Below are 19878 nucleotides of genomic sequence, written 5' to 3' on the forward strand. Positions count from 1 at the left end.
CGCGTGGTCGTTGCTCCTGCTTTCGCGGATCCTTCGTTCGGGGCCGCTTTCAAGTTCGCCGATCGCTCCAAACTTCGCGCTCGTTTGGTGCACGTAAAATAATTATTGTCGATTCTCGACACAGTCCACCAGATGCTCGAAAATTTTCAAACTCGAAGAATCGATTCGCGATTCGCGATACTATCGAGAGGGGAGTCGAACGATAGACGCGACGAAAACGTCCAAAGATGGCGCCCCGTTAAAAAAGTCTCGAATAGTTTGAATTTGGTCGAGTTAACAAAGTTTTATTTTATGCAACGGGATAATTAACCGAATTTTCTGTCGGTGAAGCGAATTATAGTTACGGACAAAATTAAGTGGACAAGGAAATATAAATTAAATTTAACCGAAGTAGTATAACTATTATGCACTTAAGTTTTATATATTATATACCTTTACGGTACATGGATTATTTAACGTATAATTGAAATTAATGTTTACGTTTGTGTTGAAATAAGGAATACTTAACAATAATGAGGGACACAAATAAGTCGGCAGGTAATAAACTGTTTTAGTACGATTTCAAATGATGAATCTTTTTAACTCTTCTACACGTTTGTGTTATAAAAGTATACTGTCCCGTTAAAGGTTAATTTCAATTATTCGCTAAATAATCTATGTACCATAAAAGTATACAGGGTGATCCGTATTTTTTCATACACGCTTCAGCAGTATGTTCTACAAGTAAAAATAAGATTAAAATGTTACATAACACAACATTCATAAACGTTTTATTAAGAAGTTATGACAATAATATAAAATGTAATATTTTTTTATTTACTAAACAAAGAAATTTACTAAAATTTTGTTTAAAGAGAGCAACTGTTAGTCGAGACTTGAAAAAATATTTTTAACGTAGAATTATGTGGATAATTTAAACATTTCTTTATCAGTGTTTAGTTTCTATCATTTGTCTTTTTTCTTCGATGACAACTTTTTGTTGTCATAAAATTTTGAACTATTGTTCAAGTTTATGTCCAGTAAATTACAAAAGAAACTCATGATTTCGAATACTTACGAAAGATTGATTGAATTTTATTATAAATTCTTTTTCTTATTTTAATGTTCTCAATCTCAACTGAGTTTCACAGTTCATATTTCCGTTATAACTTCTTAACAAAGCATTTATGGATTTTTTGTTATACAGGGTGATCGGCCACCCCTGGAAAAAATTTGAATGGGAGATTCTAGAGGCCAAAATAAGACGAAAATCAAGAATATCAATTTCTTGACTGCGGCTTAGTTAAAAAGTTATTAAAAAATTAAATTTAAAAATTTCAAATCATTCTGGAAAAATTATTTTTGTTTGCAGGGTTCAATTACAATCATTTTTGGTGAATAGATATACCCCTGAAATCCTACCCACTTTCGAAAAAGAAATTCGAGCAGGTACTGAAATTTTTAGATAAAATTAAAAAATTTCGAATCATACTAAAAAAATTATATTTAGTTGCTGGGATCAATTACAAGCAGTTTTGGTGAATAGACATACCCCCGAAATCCTACGCACTTTCGAGAAAAAAATTCATTACCGAAAATCTAATGTCAGGCCAGAAATGCTTCTCCGAAATTTCATACGAATCTTTAACATGTCATAACTCCTGAACGGATTGGAGGATTTTAATGTTTAAAAAAGCAAACGACGCGTATTTTAGTGTAGAATATGTAAAAATTGCAACAATATTCGAAAAGTTGATCCTTGACCCCACAAAATGAGAAAAACCCCATAAAAATGGTCCAATTTTCAAACAGCCATAACTCCTACGATAGTGAATATATTTCAATGAAACTTTTTTCTGAAGTAGAGCTGATGGGTACCTACAAAAAAGTATTAGACAACTTTTTTGTAGGGCGTCAAATAAAATTATCAAAAATGAAAAACTAATTTTTAAGAAAAATCGCAGGGGGTAGGTGCTGAAATTTTTCGGCGAAAAAAAAAATTTGTAATTAATTCTGAAAAAATTATTTTCGGTTGCGGGGATCAATTTCAATCATTTTTGGTCATTATACATACCCCAGAAATCCTATCCACTTTTGAGAAAAAAATTCAAGTAAGTGCTGAAAGTTTTGGGTGAAAAAAAAGACTTACAAATCGTCTTGAAAAAATTATTTTTAGTTGCAGGAGTCAATTGCAAGCATTTTTGGTCAACAGACATACCCCCGAAATCCTACTCAGTTTCGAGAAAAAAATTCCTTACCGAAAATATAATTTCTGGCCAGAAATATCTGCCCGAATTTTCATGCGAGTCTTTAAAACGTCATAACTTCTGAACGGATTGGACGATTTTAATGTTCAAAAAAGCAAACGACGCGTGTTTTAGTGTAGAATATGTAGAAACTCTAAAAATATTCGAAAGGTTGTTCCTTGGCCCTGTAATGTTAGAAAAACCCCATAAAAATGGTCCAATATTCAAACAGCCATAACTCCTACAATAGTGAATATATTTCAATGAAACTTTTTTCTGAAGTAGAGCCCATGGGTACCTACAGAAAAGTATTAGACAACTTTTTTGTAGGGCGTCAAATAAAATTATCAAAAATGAAAAACTAATTTTTAAGAAAAATCGCAGGGGGTAGGTGCTGAAATTTTTCGGCGAAAAAAAAAATTTGTAATTAATTCTGAAAAAATTATTTTCGGTTGCGGGGATCAATTTCAATCATTTTTGGTCATTATACATACCCCAGAAATCCTATCCACTTTTGAGAAAAAAATTCAAGTAAGTGCTGAAAGTTTTGGGTGAAAAAAAAGACTTACAAATCGTCTTGAAAAAATTATTTTTAGTTGCAGGAGTCAATTGCAAGCATTTTTGGTCAACAGACATACCCCCGAAATCCTACTCAGTTTCGAGAAAAAAATTCCTTACCGAAAATATAATTTCTGGCCAGAAATATCTGCCCGAATTTTCATGCGAGTCTTTAAAACGTCATAACTTCTGAACGGATTGGACGATTTTAATGTTCAAAAAAGCAAACGACGCGTGTTTTAGTGTAGAATATGTAGAAACTCTAAAAATATTCGAAAGGTTGTTCCTTGGCCCTGTAATGTTAGAAAAACCCCATAAAAATGGTCCAATATTCAAACAGCCATAACTCCTACAATAGTGAATATATTTCAATGAAACTTTTTTCTGAAGTAGAGCCCATGGGTACCTACAGAAAAGTATTAGATAACTTTTCTGTAGGGTGTCAAACAAAATTACTAAAAATCGAAAACGAATTTTTAAGAAAAATCGACGGGGGGTAGGTGCCTAAATTATTCCAAGAAAAAAAAAATTTGAAATCGTCCTGAAAAAATTATTTTCGGTTGTGGGGATCAATTACAATCATTTTTGGTGAATAGACCTACCCCCGAAATCCTACTCAGTTTCTAGAAAAAAATTCAGTACAGGCGGAACTTTAAACGTTAATAACTTTTTAACGAAGTCTCGATCAACAAATTGTTATTCTTGATTTTCGTCTTATTTTAGCCTCTAGAATCTCCCATTACAATTTTTCCCAAGGGTGGCCGAACACTCTGTATAACATTTTAGTCTTAGTTTTACTTGTAGAACACACTGTTGAAGTATGTACGAAAAAATGCGAAACAGCCTGGATAATATATAAAACTTAAATACACAATAGTTATACTATTTTAATTAAATTTAATTCACACCTATTTCCCCTACCTGTCCACTTAATTTTGTCGAGGAAAACTAAGATCCCCTCTGCGACGGTTTGTTCGAGACCGCTGGCCCGGAATCTTTCTAAAACTGGCGTAAAATCGTTTAGATTTGAAAAATAGGTAATCCCAGGCTTTGTAGCCGATGGTGTAACATCGCAACAGCTGGTGCGGTCATCGCGTTCGGGACGCGCGATTCCGTGGCGCCCGCGCGCACAGAACGCGTCATCCTTCTATTCTCGGACGGGCTAATTGCTCTAATTAAGAGGATCGCGGCTCTGGAATAACTCGAGGGGTTTATATTTGTCCGTCGTCGCGGACGAGGAGCGTGGCGATGCACGCCGCGGGACATTTTTGCGCGTTTACGTGGCCGTCGAGCGACGAACTGGTCCCGCGGGAAACGTTTACTCGTTCGAAATCGTTTGGCAGACGCGCGAGACCGCAGCGTCCCGACTTAAGAACTCAACGTTTTGCCATCTTCCGTAACCTCCTTTCGCGATCTTCGGTGAAGTATAGTCTACGAGTTTTAGCCAGACGGGGGATATCTTGGCCAGGGAACTTTCAAGAAGCTCGCGATCCGGTTGGCAACTGGAGAGGAACGAAGCGAGAGGAGACAAAGACGAAGACGAAGTTGAATCACGGTCTGTCTATCGGGACGACTGGTCAGAGGGGAGGAGCCAAAACCTGGGATGGTGGGGCTTTGCGAAAAAGTAGGACCATCGAGGCTCTGGGACGGAGGCTGTGAAATGTGGCGGCGCGCTATAATTTTTTCGAATAAAGTAAAAAGAGTCGATGTGTTCGCGGCGATCGGCGAGATCGGGAATCCGGAACGCGCTCCATCTCCCTGCGGATTAAACGAAGATAAACGGCTGAAAATCCTCGGCCGTACGGTATCGCTCGGGGCGAGAAACCGTGCAGAGACGGGCATCGAGAGCGAAGAAAAAGAAGGGTGGCGAACAAGGGGCGTACTCGCGCGCGCGCGCGATTTCGTAGTAGATTTCGTAAAGTTTCGCGCAACGCGTGCAGGGACGTCTTCATCGCGTAACCAGGACCCGATACCGGCGACCAGTCGAACGAAGTAGCACCAGAAGAAGAAGAGGAGGAAAAGGACGAGCACGAGGATGAGGAAGAAGAAGATGAAGACGAAGACGAAGGAGGGGAGAGAGAACAACTGGCGAGAACTCCCCTGGCGAAGAAGGAGAAGGAACAGGAATAGAGGAGGAAAAGAGGAGGAGGAGGACGACCACCTATACAAGGACCTACGCGGTCAGTGGGAATGGAATGCAGGTACGAGTCCAGTCTCCGACTTTACTCTTGCCTCCTCGCCTCCTGACCAGCCTCCTCCACCTTCTCGTTCTCTTCTTGGTCCTCCTCTTCTTTACCCTTCGGTATCTCTAGGGAGCCGAGAGACCCACTGGTCACCGAATCACCATCGTGTTCCACCTACCGGCTTCACCACCTACTACCGCTTTGCTCTGCTCTCGGTGCTTCTTCTACTACTAATAATACTATCACAGCCTTCGAGCCGGTCTTTTGCTTCCCACTTGCTAGCTACTATTCTGCCCTGGCTGTCCTCTCGATCATCGCGACACGTTTGATGTATTGTGCACCGATCGATATCGCGACAAATCTAGCGTTTCTTTTACAGACGAACTCAACGTTTTGGAGACTACGAGCATCAACGGAGACGACACGGAGAAGAGATGGTTGGTGAAATTTCTTTTTCTATATGGAACGCGTGAAAACGGGGCGACACGATAATTCGAGATCGAATTTGGCGATTAGGGTCGATTACCCAGCACATCGGTGGCGGTGGAAAGGGTCTGCGAGTGGAATGCGGTCGACGCGCGGCCCTGCCGTGGGAGACAACCCAACAACCAGCGGCCTACTGTTAGCATCAACGCGTTGTTACGTTCGCGACTCGTTAATTTAATGCCTACGAACACCGACACTGTATTTTCCAGCTTCTTCTTGCAACAGAAACGATGCAACGTTGCAATTTCAAATTTAACGTTACGAAAACGCGAGTTAATATTATTAGGATGGCGTAAAGGTACGTACAGTTCTAAACAAAATAGGCACTTTTATAACAGGAAATATCTTCATTTAATAATAAATCTTACGTTTTAGTAATTCCTACAAAAAGCTAAACCAGCGCTATTTAACACGTTTACTGCCAGACCAAACTCCTCAAATTAAAAGGAAAATTAAATTTTATTTTTAGACAATTGGAAACTAGCACACGAAGAATTTGTCATGGAATTTATTTTCACAGACTCGTTAAAATTCAAGAGCCCTACCTAACTTTATTTTCTTTGACATGTAAGCTTGAGAATTAATTTTTTTAACTCCTTGGTGAAAACTCGTGTCATCCATATGTGGGCGACGTAACAGTCATCCGCACGAAATACTTGACCAACCTAATATAACTAGACTGCGGATGTTTATATATTTATAAAAAAATTTAATTATCAAAAAACTACAGAATGCACTTAATATACAAAAATATAACAAATATTTAAATTAAGATACGAACTATTATACAGGGTGAGTTATTTAACTCCTTCGACTTAATTTTTCTTGCAAACTACATGTTGTATAAAAAAATGTTTCGAACAAAAGTTGTTTGCCATAAAGAGGAGCATACTCAGCAACAATTAATTTTTTGCTGTATTCCTTTTTTATCAAAATATGAAGGACACCTTGAGTTTTTCAACTGTAATGTGCAACAATTAATCACGCCATTCGAAAGTCTATTGAATATAGAGTATAAAATTATTAAGGTACATTGGGTCAGAAATTAATAGTTACCGAGATATTCTCCAATGAAGATGGTGGTACTTTTGTGTATGAGAATTCCACACAGTTTCAATATTCACAAACATGTAGAATCTTCTAATGTTATTGTTGCATGAATCAATTCCGCAGTGATAAGTCACCAGCAGAAGCGAAAGTGACAAATATCGCGATCATAAAGTAATATTAAAAAGCGGGATATAATCCTCGCTTATGGTGCTTCTGAAGGAAACTCTGTCAGAGCAAAACATTTGTGAAAATAGCAAAAAATTAATTGTCGCCGTACATATCCCCCATTATACCAAACAACTTTCGTTCGAAACATAGTAGTGTAGTTTGCAAGAAAAATTAAGGTGAAAGAGTTAAATGACTCACCATGTATTTAGGGGTTGAAACAACTCCCTACAAAGCTCCCATTTCATTATTTCTATTAGTAAAAATATTAGTTTGCATAAAGAGCCGCAGTCTACTTATTTGTTATTTTTCATGTATTATTTAAACACAACATTTTCCCCAACTAACATTTTAGCCTCTCATTTTTCAATTTTCTCAATCCTTTTTTTCCCTTGTACAATTTGTATACAGGGTGTTCGGCCACCCCTGGCAAAAATTTTAATGGGAGATTCTAGAGACCAAAATAAGACGAAAATCAGGAATACTAATTTGTTGATGGATGCTTCGTTAAAAAGTTATTAACAATTAAAGTTCCGTCCATACTGGATTTTTTTCTCGAAAATGTGCAAGATTTCGAGGGTATAACTATTCACCAAAAATGATTATAATTGACCCCCGCAACCGAAAATAATTTTTCCATAACAATTTGAAACTTTTCAATTTCGTCGAAAAATTTAGGCACCTACCCCCCTTGTCGATTTTTCTTAAAAATTCGTTTTTGATTTTTAGTAATTTTGTTTGACGCCCTATAGAAAAGTTGTCTAATACTTTTTTGTAGGCACCTATAGACTCTACTTCAGAAAAAAGTTTCATTGAAATATATTCACTATTATAGGAGTTATGGCTGTTTGAAAATTGGACCATTTTTATGGGGTTTTTCTAACATTACAGGGCCAAGGAACAACCTTTCGAATATTTTTATAATTGCTACATATTCTACACTAAAATACGCGGCGTTTGGCTTTTTGAACATTAAAATCGTCCAATCCGTTCAGGAGTTATGGTGTTTTAAAACTTTGCATGAAATTTATGGGAGGCATTTCTGGCCTGAAATTATATTTTCGGTAAGGAATTTTTTTCTCGAAAATGGTTAAGATTTCGAAGGTATGTCTATTGACCAAAAATGATTATAATTGGTCCCTGCAATCAAAAATAATTTTTTTAGAACAATTTGATATTTTTTAATTTTGTCGGAAAACTTCACCCCTTCTCGAATTTTTTTCTCGAAACTGGGTAGGATTTCGGGGGTATAGTTATTCATCAAAAATAATTATAATCGACCCTTGCAATCAGAAATAATTTTTTTAGAACGATTTGAAATTTTTTAATTTAATTGTTAATAACTTTTTAACGAAGCCTCCATCAACAAATTGGTATTCTTGATTTTTGTCTTATTTTGGCCTCTAGAATCCCCCATTAAAATTTTTCCTAGGGTTAGCCGAACACCCTGTATACATTTCTGGATAATAACAATTAATCTTTGTATATTGAAAAAGACCAAAATCAGGAATAGAAATATTTATATTAAATAAATTACGCCTGTTCGATTTATATTTATTTCAATTAAAAATTCGCCCCACCCTGAAACAGATCACAAAATACGACGCGACAAATGATTTGACAATTCAGTTAATTCGCAAACGAACGTTGTTCAAAGGATTCTTTTATTTCTGCGAACTTTGTCCCTGAAGTCGCCCCGAATTTATAACTTCTTTCTTTCTCGCGTCCATTATCGGCAAAGTAAACCGAAACAAAAAATCTGTGCAAACAACGTGAATAAAACAGCCCCCAGGGTGAAGAGCAAAGTTATTCGAAGACGTTTCTTTTTCGATCGTCCCTTTTCCCTGCGCGTTACTTTACCCTGCGGCCTACGGGAACGCATTCCAGCACGATCGCTCGTAGAAGGCTCGCGACGACGGTCTCGAGCCGTCAATCGTTTTCCTCGAGTGTCGTGGAAGTACGCCACGAGTATCATCGTGCGAACACCGCGTGGAATACCAAACGCGTACGTAGCCAAAGAATGCCAAGAAGCATCGGTTGGCTACGGTTGGTTAGATCGGTCGAGTCTCCTGTCGGATCGCGACGTCTCACATTATTATCCCGCGACAGATCGAACGGTTCACGTTGCACTTCTCGACTCGTATGGTTAGAGGACCAACTCCATCAAACACAATTCGACCGAATACTTTGCGAATTTGTTTCCCTTGAACAGTTACCTCGCACGTTCTAATGCTTAACCGAGGGTATAGCCGACTGAGGTGGTCACAAATGCCCTTGAATAAAATTCAAAAGCAATGAGCCATTCGATATATGTAAATAAAAACCAAATTGTGCCAAATTTCAACACGATTTACCATTAAGCATTTGTTTAAGTGAATATGAGTGTCATTTTGATTGTTTAATCTGTATGATGGCGACTATTATTTTTGCGCTCATTTGGTAACCATGGTATATACCTGGGACTCACTACTTTCAATACTTTCTGTAAAAGAATAATAATAATAAATAAAACCGTTTTTATTTTTTACAAGTTGGATTTCCAAGTGAAAAATTTTAAAAAATTGCATAAAATCTGCCATGGCAGCTAAAATACTTCTGATTTTTTTCAAAATTTTTCACAAACAACAGGGTAACAGGAATTGATCAAAAATGTGATTTTTATTTTTGCCCTTTAATGACCCCCCAAATCGAGATACAGGGTTGAAACTTGGCACAAATTGATTTTTATCTATTAGCTATCGAATGGCTCGTCGCAAATTGAGTTTTGTTTAGAGGCATTTGCCATCTTAATCGGCTGTACCCTTTCTGTTCGGATTCTAAGCGGCTCATACCCATGGACAAACCAGCTGTAAAATTCCAGGTGTATGGACCTCTCTAGAGCTAGCAAGAAAAAGGGATAGAATTTTCCAACCCGAATTTAAATCACAGTGTTATGGTATGGAAGAAGGTCTATACCAACGATGGCCAAACCACAGACGAGGCATTCGAGTAGCTCTTACATCCAATGTATTCCATTACCATTTTTGTATCACTCGCAACATTACCAATAGATTACAGAAATTAACCCAAGAAGTAGTGAGATAGAAAATGAAATTACAGAAATTTTATTGTTTTTTAACAGAATGAAAGCTGTACGGTCCAGAATTGGGCATCAATCGATCATTGGAAATATAAAATCATTAAATATGGTCTTTAGACTTCATCACAGTTTCTGTCAACTATCATTCTTGGAGTAGTACTGCTTTGATCTTGGTGCTCTTTACGATTATACAAAGATGCTTAACAGTATTATAATAAGCATGAGTTCAGAATCCAGTGCTAAGTATAATTCTAAATTATGTGTATGCATGTCTTATTGTGCCGATTAATATTTATTTTTTTATTTCCTAGTCTTAAGATACACTCCTTCAAAGTGGAACAAAATGTTAAGATCGTGCATCAAATTCTAAGGGGAAGCTTGTAAAAAGGCTGTAATTTTCGATTTCGTCATGGTTTTAATGAGTCATTGGTTATTTAATGGTAATTTAATGGTAAGTATGGTCAACAATACGGTTGACATCAAGGTCAGTGATCCATTAAAGACCAAGAAAATACCAAGAGGTAGAAGCAATGACATTATGGGGTTTTTCTTACTTTACGAAGTTAAGGAACAAGTTTTCGAACATTCCTAAAATTTCTAAATATTCTTCACCAAAATACGCGTTCTTTGCATTTTCAAACATTAAAATTGTCCAATCCATTCAGGAGTTATAATTTTTTAAACATACGCATGACATTTCGGAGCAACATTTCTAACGTCACATTATATTTTCGGTAAATAATTTTTTTCGTAAAAATGCGTAGGATTTTGGGGGTACGTGTCTTCACCAAAAATGATCGTAATTGACCCTCGCAACCAAAAATAATTTTTTCAGAATGATTTGAAATTTTTTAATTTTTTCAACTTTCTCCACCTACCCCCTGCCGTCTGATAATATTGGATTGCTTCTTTCAATCCCTCCCACAGTCAACTCACATGTATTTACACTCACACAACAGCTGTCTATCCATCTACAATTCAGTGAATAGATTTCCAACTGATCGGTATGCATGAGAAGAGGACGCTAAAATCACCACCAAATTTTCATGTGGTATGATAGACAGATTGGGTCATGAAAGTCCATAAGGTGTAAAGTCTACTAGTATACCTCATCTGTGGCCAAATTGCGGCTCTATTAGATCAGTACAGTGTCAAATTTTCTAAGTTTAATAATTTGAAAAAAATTTTTTTCCTAATGGTTTGGCAACATCCTAGAATTTAAAATTTTAAAATGTTAGTCCATTCAAACAACTCTATAATGAGATATAGTTTTATGCACATAAAAATTAAGCTAATAAAAATTTAAATAAAAACTACATTTTTAAATTATAAGAAGACAATTTGTTATGAACTGTTACCACCAACTTAGACTATTAATTCGGAAGTTTATTGTCAACAATTGCAACGAATGAACAAATGCTTAACAGTAAATCGTTTATATTTTGTCGATAGAAATGGAGTCGTGTTACATCGGGCAATGTAAGCCTTATGGTTTGAAATAAAACTAAATACTTAAATTGGGACATTATAGAGCGGCCTCCATAATTCTCCGATTTAGCAAATTATTACCTCTTCGAATCGTTACAAAATTATCTGAACGAAAACTTACGAAGAAGTTAAAACTACATTACAATAATAATTCTTGTTAAATCACTAAAATTTTACGAAGATGGTATCAAAAAAGAACGGTGAGAGTAAGTAATAGAGACGAACGGAATCATTTTTTATAAAAATAATACAGTCGAATTTATTTAGTATAAAAACGCACGAACTTTTCGTTCGACCCAATAGTTTTATATAATTCTTTGGTACAAATCATTTAACACTAAAACTATCGACAATTATAGTGTATTTATTTGTACCAAAGAAATTGAAACGATAGATGCTTGAAGAAATGTATAATGTAATGGAAATAAATATTTGTTCATTCTCTTTCAAAAAATCACGATAAATTTGCAAAAATCCAGTCATGTAAAAACAATTTTTATTAGAAATTACGAATCATTTTGACCACTTTTGGTAGTTCTAGTGTTAAGACTGTATTTGCTGAGTTATACAAATGGAAAATTAATAGTTTTGGTTACTAAAAGCCAACATAAAGGTTAACCAATCGATCCTATAAGACTCAATTCGCTGGGTGACTTAATTCGTTGCTACAGGAAATAAAGGTACGGTCCCAAACGATTCTTTCAACGTCGATTATTCGATAGTAGTCAACGAGCGGTCTCCATTTTGCGACCGCTACGAGACCGATTTCAAGTAGCAGCAACGTTTCCGTCGATCAAGGTAGCAAGACGAGGAGTCACCGTTTCAAGGCTACGAATACCGATGCCGCCATTATAATATGATAATTCATCGATAATCCCGATGAATAATGGAGGACGGTTGGCGTTGTGTGCGTTATGTCATTGTCAATCTCGAAGCGTTACGATACACGAAAGAGGGCCCGCTTCATAATGGATTAGCTCCGATTCAAGTTCCGCATGCGCAGCGTTTCCTTGTTTTATCAAATCGTCCCGAATCGGTTTATCCATCGATGGAACGTTGCAAAAGAATTCCAAAAAAAAACAAATGTAACGTTCAAGTTTGTTTCGATAAATTCTGCGGCCCAGAATCTCGTTTACGCCTGAATTTCTTCGCGTCTCGTTGGAAAGCAAACGATTCCAACGAGAATCCACGGTACTATCCAATGGGAACGTAAGAGGGATCGAAGAAACGAATCCAGAGACGCAGAAAAATTCCAAGAGGAACATTGTAGATCCAGCGCCAGGCGTTCGAGTTCGTAACGAACAATACTTTGTTACGAAGATCGATCATCGATATTCGCGATCGTTAGTACGGGTCACTGCATTCGGGTCGAAGGAAGTTGCAGAAGAATCGGCGTAATCGCAGTAGTTCTCAAACGTTTCCACTGGTCATCTGTTGTTTGTGGGATTTTTCTTTCGACTGCGACGATACCCGTAACGTAACGTGACGATTTCAGAAGCACTCGAAAAATCCACGAAAACACAGGAAAAATCACGAAGGAGCACGTGGCGGGATATCTAGATCCGAGAATAAAACGGAAAGCGAGACCTTGGCACGGATTTTCCGAGCAGTAATAGCACCCAGCAGCTACCGTTCCGTTTTTACGAGACGACCGCCGATCGTCTGGCGTTCCTCGAACAATAATAAAGCGGTACACTCCTCGTCCTGACTCTGACGCAGACGTATAGATCGATAGTATGCTCCGTTGAGGGGGGATTCTCGTCTAACAGCGTTAAAATCAAAGTATCCCTTTTAATCTTTTTCGTAAAGAATTAAATTAAAATTAATTTTAAGGCTCTTAAACTATACGAAAATATTTTTTTTAGTCCATTTTTTGTTATCTTTTATTAAATAGTAGCAAATTTTATAATGCTGAATTTTCTTTCCAGTTTATTTCATATCAAAAAAATTGCAAATCTTTAGACCAAAAAACAAAATTTCGTCTCCAAAATGCTATAGTTTTTAAAATTTTCCATATCTTTTGTTTAAAATGGGATTAGTACCAATGGATAACAACCAGCATTTTTTATACCAAAAGAATTGCAAATTTTTATAGCAAAAAAAAAATGTTTTCTTCAAAATGGTAATTTTTTTAATTGCCCACATTTTTTGTTTAAAACAGATTCATTCCCAGTGAAACGCAACTAGCTTGAAGAAAACCTTTACGCTGTTCACCAACTATGGCTGGATAGGAAACATTGTCGGATAGGATTAAAAGACTTAACTACTATTTAACAAAAGATAATAAAAAATGGATTAAAAAAATATTTTCGTATAGTTTAACACGTTCATTTTCAGATTAAAACCGTATAATGTTCTGTAAAAGTAAAATTTTGATTGTAGATCATTGCAAGCCACATAACCTAAAATTTGTTTCAGTACTTATTTTTCTAACCTTGTTAGAATTCACAAATTCCATCCAAATTTACTTTCCTCAACGTCTTAAGTTAAGAATTAATTTTTCTAGTATCATACTGGTAAATCCTGTCATCCATATATGGATGACTTGGCAGTCAAAGTGTTAAGAGTCTCTCTTCGTGTTCCTGAAAGTCTAGTACAATACTTTTAACTTTTAATTCTTTACGAAAAGAAATTAAAACGAGAATTTTAATTTTAACGCTGGTAACTCGAATCAAGGTTTCGATCTTGGGCCTCATTTTTTCACAAATAATTCTGAAAACGCACATGCGCGATTGGTTGGCAACATCACCACGATTCGCCGTAGCGGCTGACCATTGGTCGGTTCGCGGTGGAACTGCTAATCAAGGCGCAAGAAGGAGAAAGTGGTATCGAGGAAAAGTAGCCGGCGATTTATCGAGCGTGTCCTGGCAGAGAAAAGCGAACCTACGCACGATCAACTGTTCCGTGCTCCTTTATGCTCGTGTACGCGTACCATTCATGTACATAGATATATATATATATATACATATATATCTATATATATGGATATATATTCATACGCGTGTACGTAGAGCGTCCATAGCCTCTCAGCGTGGGACCAAAGTGACTCAAAAAGTCGCACGGCGCGCAGCGGCTCTCAGACAACGAGCGCAGCTTCAATGCGCTCAACGAGCAAGCGAGGCGAACGAGCAAAGAGAATAAGATGAAGCGGCTTCCACGAAATCCTGAATGCACCTTTCAACCGTGCTCGAGCTCGCGTTCGCGGTCGCGCGCGCGCGAGCATGCGTCGACCGTTTGAAAGAATTTGCCTCTCCGGGTCTTCTATCTTCGATCCATCGAACTCAAGCGCCGACCGAGCAAAACCGGCTTCGCAAACTTTCGATTCTCTTCCCGTGCCGCTTCGGGAAGAGGCTCGAGAGCTTCACGGGGTGTCTCTCGTTCCTCTAGATATCGGTAAGGTCGACGCGCGGGTCTCGCTAGACGAGTTTCGCGAGCACAATAGATGGTTTCAGTCCGTTGTTACACCGGTGCGATCCGCTATAACGAGACCAGCAGCTGGAGCCTCCCTCCGCTCCCCGCGTTCGTTCGGATGAGAGAAGAAAAAAAAACACGAGCAGAAAAAAGGAGAAAAACAAAACGGAAGGGAGGAAGAAAAGACGGAAGGAGAGGGAAACACGGAGGAGCAAAAAGGAGGACGGATAGAGTAGGAGATTCGAGGTTTCCAGCTCCCGTTCTAATCGCGGCGAAGAAAGGACTGGGAGCTCCGAAAAAAGGGGGCTCGGGATGGGCACGTGTCTCAAGCAGGACATCTGCTTCTGAAAAGGACCCACTGTTACGACCCCATTATATCGTTTACCTTAGCAGCGAACCGCATCCCTTCCTTCCACGCTCCTCGTCTTCCTTCCCCTTCCTTCGAGAACACCGTCTAAGACGAGCAGCTGCCCTTTTCCCTTGCAAACCGGACTACGCACCTGCCCTTCGAGTTAAGAGGGTGACCGTTAACCAGCTTCGTGGTAACCAACGTTCACGGGATCTATCGTTAATTTCCAGCAAGAAGAGACGAGAAATACCGAATTGGTGAAAAGGTCGACGCGACGAGGCAGAGCCCTGCGCCGGAAGTAGAGTCGCGGATGATCGATGCGCGGTCGCGTTTCAGCGGGCTAAAACTGCAATCGCGCGCGCACGCCTGACCGTTTTAAATCGAAGAGCGCGTACACGAGAACGTCTCGGAAACGCCGAATCGGTCACCGCGAGGGGTCCGTTTCGCTCGAGGATGGTCAGCGGGATCGTAGGTGACGGAATGTAACGAGCGTCGCGGCGCTTCTATTTCTGGGCGGCGGACGTCGACCCGCAGACGGCTCCCAGACTACACGCTAATAACCGCGCGAGAGGACCTCGGAGAGAGAAACGAACGCGAGCCACGGGTCTCTCGCTCGGTAAACACGTGCCCGGATCTTTCCGCGTCCAAGCTTCGCGAGAACTGGGTCGTCCAGCCCGTCCGACTACGATCCCCCGTTTTCACTGCACCGGTCAAATAGATGCAGAGTGATACAAAAATATACCAGTGGCGAGCTTGGACGCGGTTAGGACAGAGTTTCGAGAAGGCATACCGTGTCGTATCTTGCTTCTGGCACGCATGTGCTCGACAGAGAAGCGCGCCATTTGCCAACGCAAAATGTCTCACCCGTGCAAGCTCGAGTCGCGGGAACCAGAACCAGAGGAACTGCTCGATCGGTGGTGGCTCGACGTCGTCGGTGAGATATTCGATCGATCTGCAACAAAAAGTAAAAACACGATGGCTGTAGTGTGCGTGTGCATACGTGCACATGCGATCGCAAACCGTTCCAGGTAAAAATGGATTCGAAGGAGGGGACGTCGATGAAGGGAAGCTTTAAAAGGGGCGGCACTGTCTCGCCGTCATTGGGATTCTAACCGAGCTCGTCCGCTTTTAAATGAACGACCCCTCTCGTGCAACGAAATCGCCTGCGTACGCGCGTGCATTATACGAACGTACGTACGGACGAATACCTTCTAGGTACGAAAGGAAGCGAACTTCCTTCCTACGTTCGATGTCACGCGCGCCGCCGTTTATATAATCCATTCTGTGACGTCAGGTTTAATCCATTCATTACTGAACCAACTCTCGCTCCGTCTCTCTCTCGCTTCCTCTGATCGGTTTCTCGAGTTTCGCAAAGTTCGGCGAGTCGCGTAGGCTCTCTGCACGAGGATTTAAAGAGACTCGACGCAAAAGGACAAGAAAGCAGAAACTCTGTCGAGGCGTGCGATAGCGCGGCGACATTCGCTCCGCGATAGAAAAAACGGGAACGTCGACGGAACAACGATTGGTTCTGTGGCGCGATATCTTCGCGCGTCCCGAACGGACAAAACTTTTTCCGTTGCCGCGAGTTCTGACGTAAACGCGCTCTCCGCCAGTCGATAAGAATTCTGACGCCACCATTCAGCCTAGAACGAGGGAAAGAGGAAGCCTAGCGCGAAGAGGAGAGAGGGGATCGCACACCAGAATCGAATACCGATACGAGAAGTCACGATTACGAAATCGAAACGCGAACAACGAATCGGCCTGGCGGAATTCAGCCTGCGACGCTAGATAAACCAAATTCCTGCTCTTTTGTTTTCGTAATAGCATCGTACACACGTATCGTACCGTATCGACGTAACATACGTACCGCTAATCGCAAAGTACATACTGTGTACGAAAGATATCGAGTAGAATCACCTTCCCTGTTGTACTCCGCTTACGAACGGTACAACCTGTATAAATAGACGTGCCCGGAAAGTGTTCATTCCGCCGGGTCCAGCCAGGGTTCGCTGTCGCAGAATCTGAAAAGACCTGTTGCGCGTGCTGCTTTTCGTCGCTTCCTTTCACGGACGACGATGCATGGACATGCGAGCCACGACGACAATTTCCTACGAATGCGCATATATGTACACGCACGCTACAGGCATTTACGCAATCGAGGCATTCATGCTCCGCGCAGGTGGCGCTATGACGCAAACCTTTTATCAGTTATATTCGCGTTCTGGCCGATATCTGAGCCGTCGATGTTAACGGTGAAAATAACACGCCTACGTTAGTAATATCGCAAACAGCATCTTTTTCATTCGCTCTTCGAGAAACACGATCGAATTTGACGAACTTGAAAACGCGTTATCGCGACGCAACGCTGCTTTCGAGTCTCCATTTGTCTCTATTTCTCTTGCTTCGATGGCACGCATCGAATGTGCGTGAAAAAAGTGAAAAACGTCAAACACGACCGCGTAACTTTGCAAGCCAATTTTAGGTTACGGTTTTATCTTGGAAGCAACGTGGCCAGTCTCGACTGTCTGGGACGCAGCAGGAGAGGAGAAGTGACGTCAGAGGCGGAAACAGAGTACGCATGCGCGAACGCGAAGGATTCGACGAGACGAGTGCGTGACCCAGTTACAATACGGCCAAAAACGAAGCTTCGCGGATCGTCCGACCGGTCGATGGATCGTGATACGTTCGTTGCTTCGTCAGCTTATTTTCGAATGCTCCCGACGAGACACGCTCGTTGTCCCAATTCCCTTTGCTAACTCTCTCGATCGAGAGGAGTCGAAAGGACGTTCTATGGTCGTGCAATAATTACCCGCGATAAATCGCGCATGGACGATTGCAGGATATTGTAAAATCAATAATGAATGTATCGCGTTGAACGGGATTTTCACACGTTCGAACTAACGGAGCTGCTATCCTTTGTTGGCGATAAACGAGAGAATTGAGTATCTAGTTAACGTTTCAGCGAGCACTCGTAAAGTATTTACCCACGAATGTTACGCTATCGAGGAGACCGGAGTTCGTTAACCCTTCTTAAATTGTGCGCGGGGCTCTCGCATATTTTTTTCCGAACGATCACCACGTGTACGTGGCAAAATAAAAAATAACACAGATTATACGAATCGAACGAGGGTAGACAAATAACTTGTCAACGTTCGTGTTTACCCTCGAACCTTGAACGGTGACCATTGTTGCGGTGAACGTGTGGGAAAAAGTATTTACTACGAAGAGAACGAAGAGTCTGCAGTTCATTCATGGCGAGTCTCTGAATGGCGAGAGAAAGAGGGAACGATCTATGCACAGGACGTGGTATGCAGAGATACGCACACAGCCAAAGATACACGCGCACGCTGCAACGGCATAAATAAATACCGATGTTCCCCATACAACCATCGACGAAAAACAGACAATTATTCGTCGTTTGCGCAATAGCAGTTTTAAATAATAAACTTAGATCGAATTACAAGTTTCCATTCCGAATAAAGAGGATCAACGACGACTAAATAAAACGAGACGAAATCTACGTTATCGATCGTTAATCGAGCTTATTAAACGGATATTATTGTTCGCGATTCAGACTTTTGGTCGTATCGATCGACGACGCAGAGCTAACCGCGAGCCATTTCGCTGCGTCGAATTGCAGTTCGCAATACCGACGATAAAAGAAGGAAAAGAAAGACCGACGGAAGTCGACTGGCGTGGTACACGTCGGTACATCGAACGTACGATTGGGAAGAGCCTGTACGCCGTACACCCATTATATAACCCGGCCCATATGCAAAGTACCCACACACTCGATACTACCGCTTAGATAAAGGATGTCTGTAAAAAGCCCACAGTGATGGCGCATTGTGAAGTGACCCGGCGGCTATAAAAAGCGCCGCTAAAGCGCTCGTAAAATGCGGCAAAAACTCGCCAACTAAAGCACGAACCGGAGAAGACGAAGACGTATCTGCGTCTGGTCGGCTACCGTCGTCAATTTCTCAGTCTTTGGTTCGTTCGTGCACGATCGTTCTCGGACCCTTTGCCGTTTCATTTTATATTTCGAGCTCGATCTTTGCGAAAGCGTCCATTTCTCGACGATCGAGAAACGGTACAACGAAATATATCACATAACACGGCCGAGGCTGGTTTCTGTTTCAATGGCTTCGAACTGAGAACCCCGGAGCCTCCAAGGAGTTCCCACGCTGCCTCGCGTCACACACTATAGCTATGTCGCGTTTAGATACGTCCCCGACGCTCGGTGTTGCTGGTCCAAGCAATAGGACTTCGTTGATTGGCTGATCTGAGAACCGATTACGAGAGAACAAACACGCTACTTCGCGTACAGGGCTATCGAGCTCTACACGCGTTCATGTTGAGCCACCGTGCGGCTAATCGCGATATCGCTGATTCCTCGATCTTATTCGTAAATCTTCAATGCCGAACGATTGTTCTTTCGTCGATAATCGAAACGGTTTTCCCTGTCGAGAACAAGATAGCGATACCGTATAGTGGCGTGCAACAATTTCTGAATATTTATGTACTCTTAGCTCCGTTTTCGAAACATTCTGAACACCTCGAACGCGTCTCGACCATATTTTTCCATTCTTATCGCGCGTTGCACATACCAGGTACATCCATATGGAATTGGGCCTAACGCTTGACTGGGTAAAAGATTCGGTGCTTCTCTAACGTAATTAAGGCATTTTTTTCGAACTACGACACGTGGACATTTATACCCGTTGGCACCGTGTTCTTTAGCCTCGTGCTATCTGAACAACAGCGATACCGTGTCGCTACGACTGTCGCGACCCCGTTCCGAAAGGTAATTACAATCTCTAAGAAACTTTCCACCGTCGTGGCGGCAACGACAACGTTAGGTCTAGGTTAGAGTAGCTTTCAACA

General features: G+C 40.6%; 1 long non-coding RNA gene across 1 annotated transcript in view; it reads right to left on the reverse strand.

Annotated features, from left to right (window-relative positions):
* The window catches only part of LOC143347753 (uncharacterized), a 45847-nt gene that overhangs the window by 19549 nt on the left and 6420 nt on the right, over positions 1-19878 (reverse strand). The window contains exon 2 of the long non-coding RNA XR_013080663.1: positions 15859-15946. This is a non-coding gene — a long non-coding RNA (uncharacterized LOC143347753). The remainder of the gene's footprint in view (positions 1-15858; positions 15947-19878) is intronic.

This window comes from Colletes latitarsis, chromosome 11, assembly GCF_051014445.1.
Source record: "Colletes latitarsis isolate SP2378_abdomen chromosome 11, iyColLati1, whole genome shotgun sequence".
In the NCBI taxonomy this organism is placed as follows: domain Eukaryota; kingdom Metazoa; phylum Arthropoda; class Insecta; order Hymenoptera; family Colletidae; genus Colletes; species Colletes latitarsis.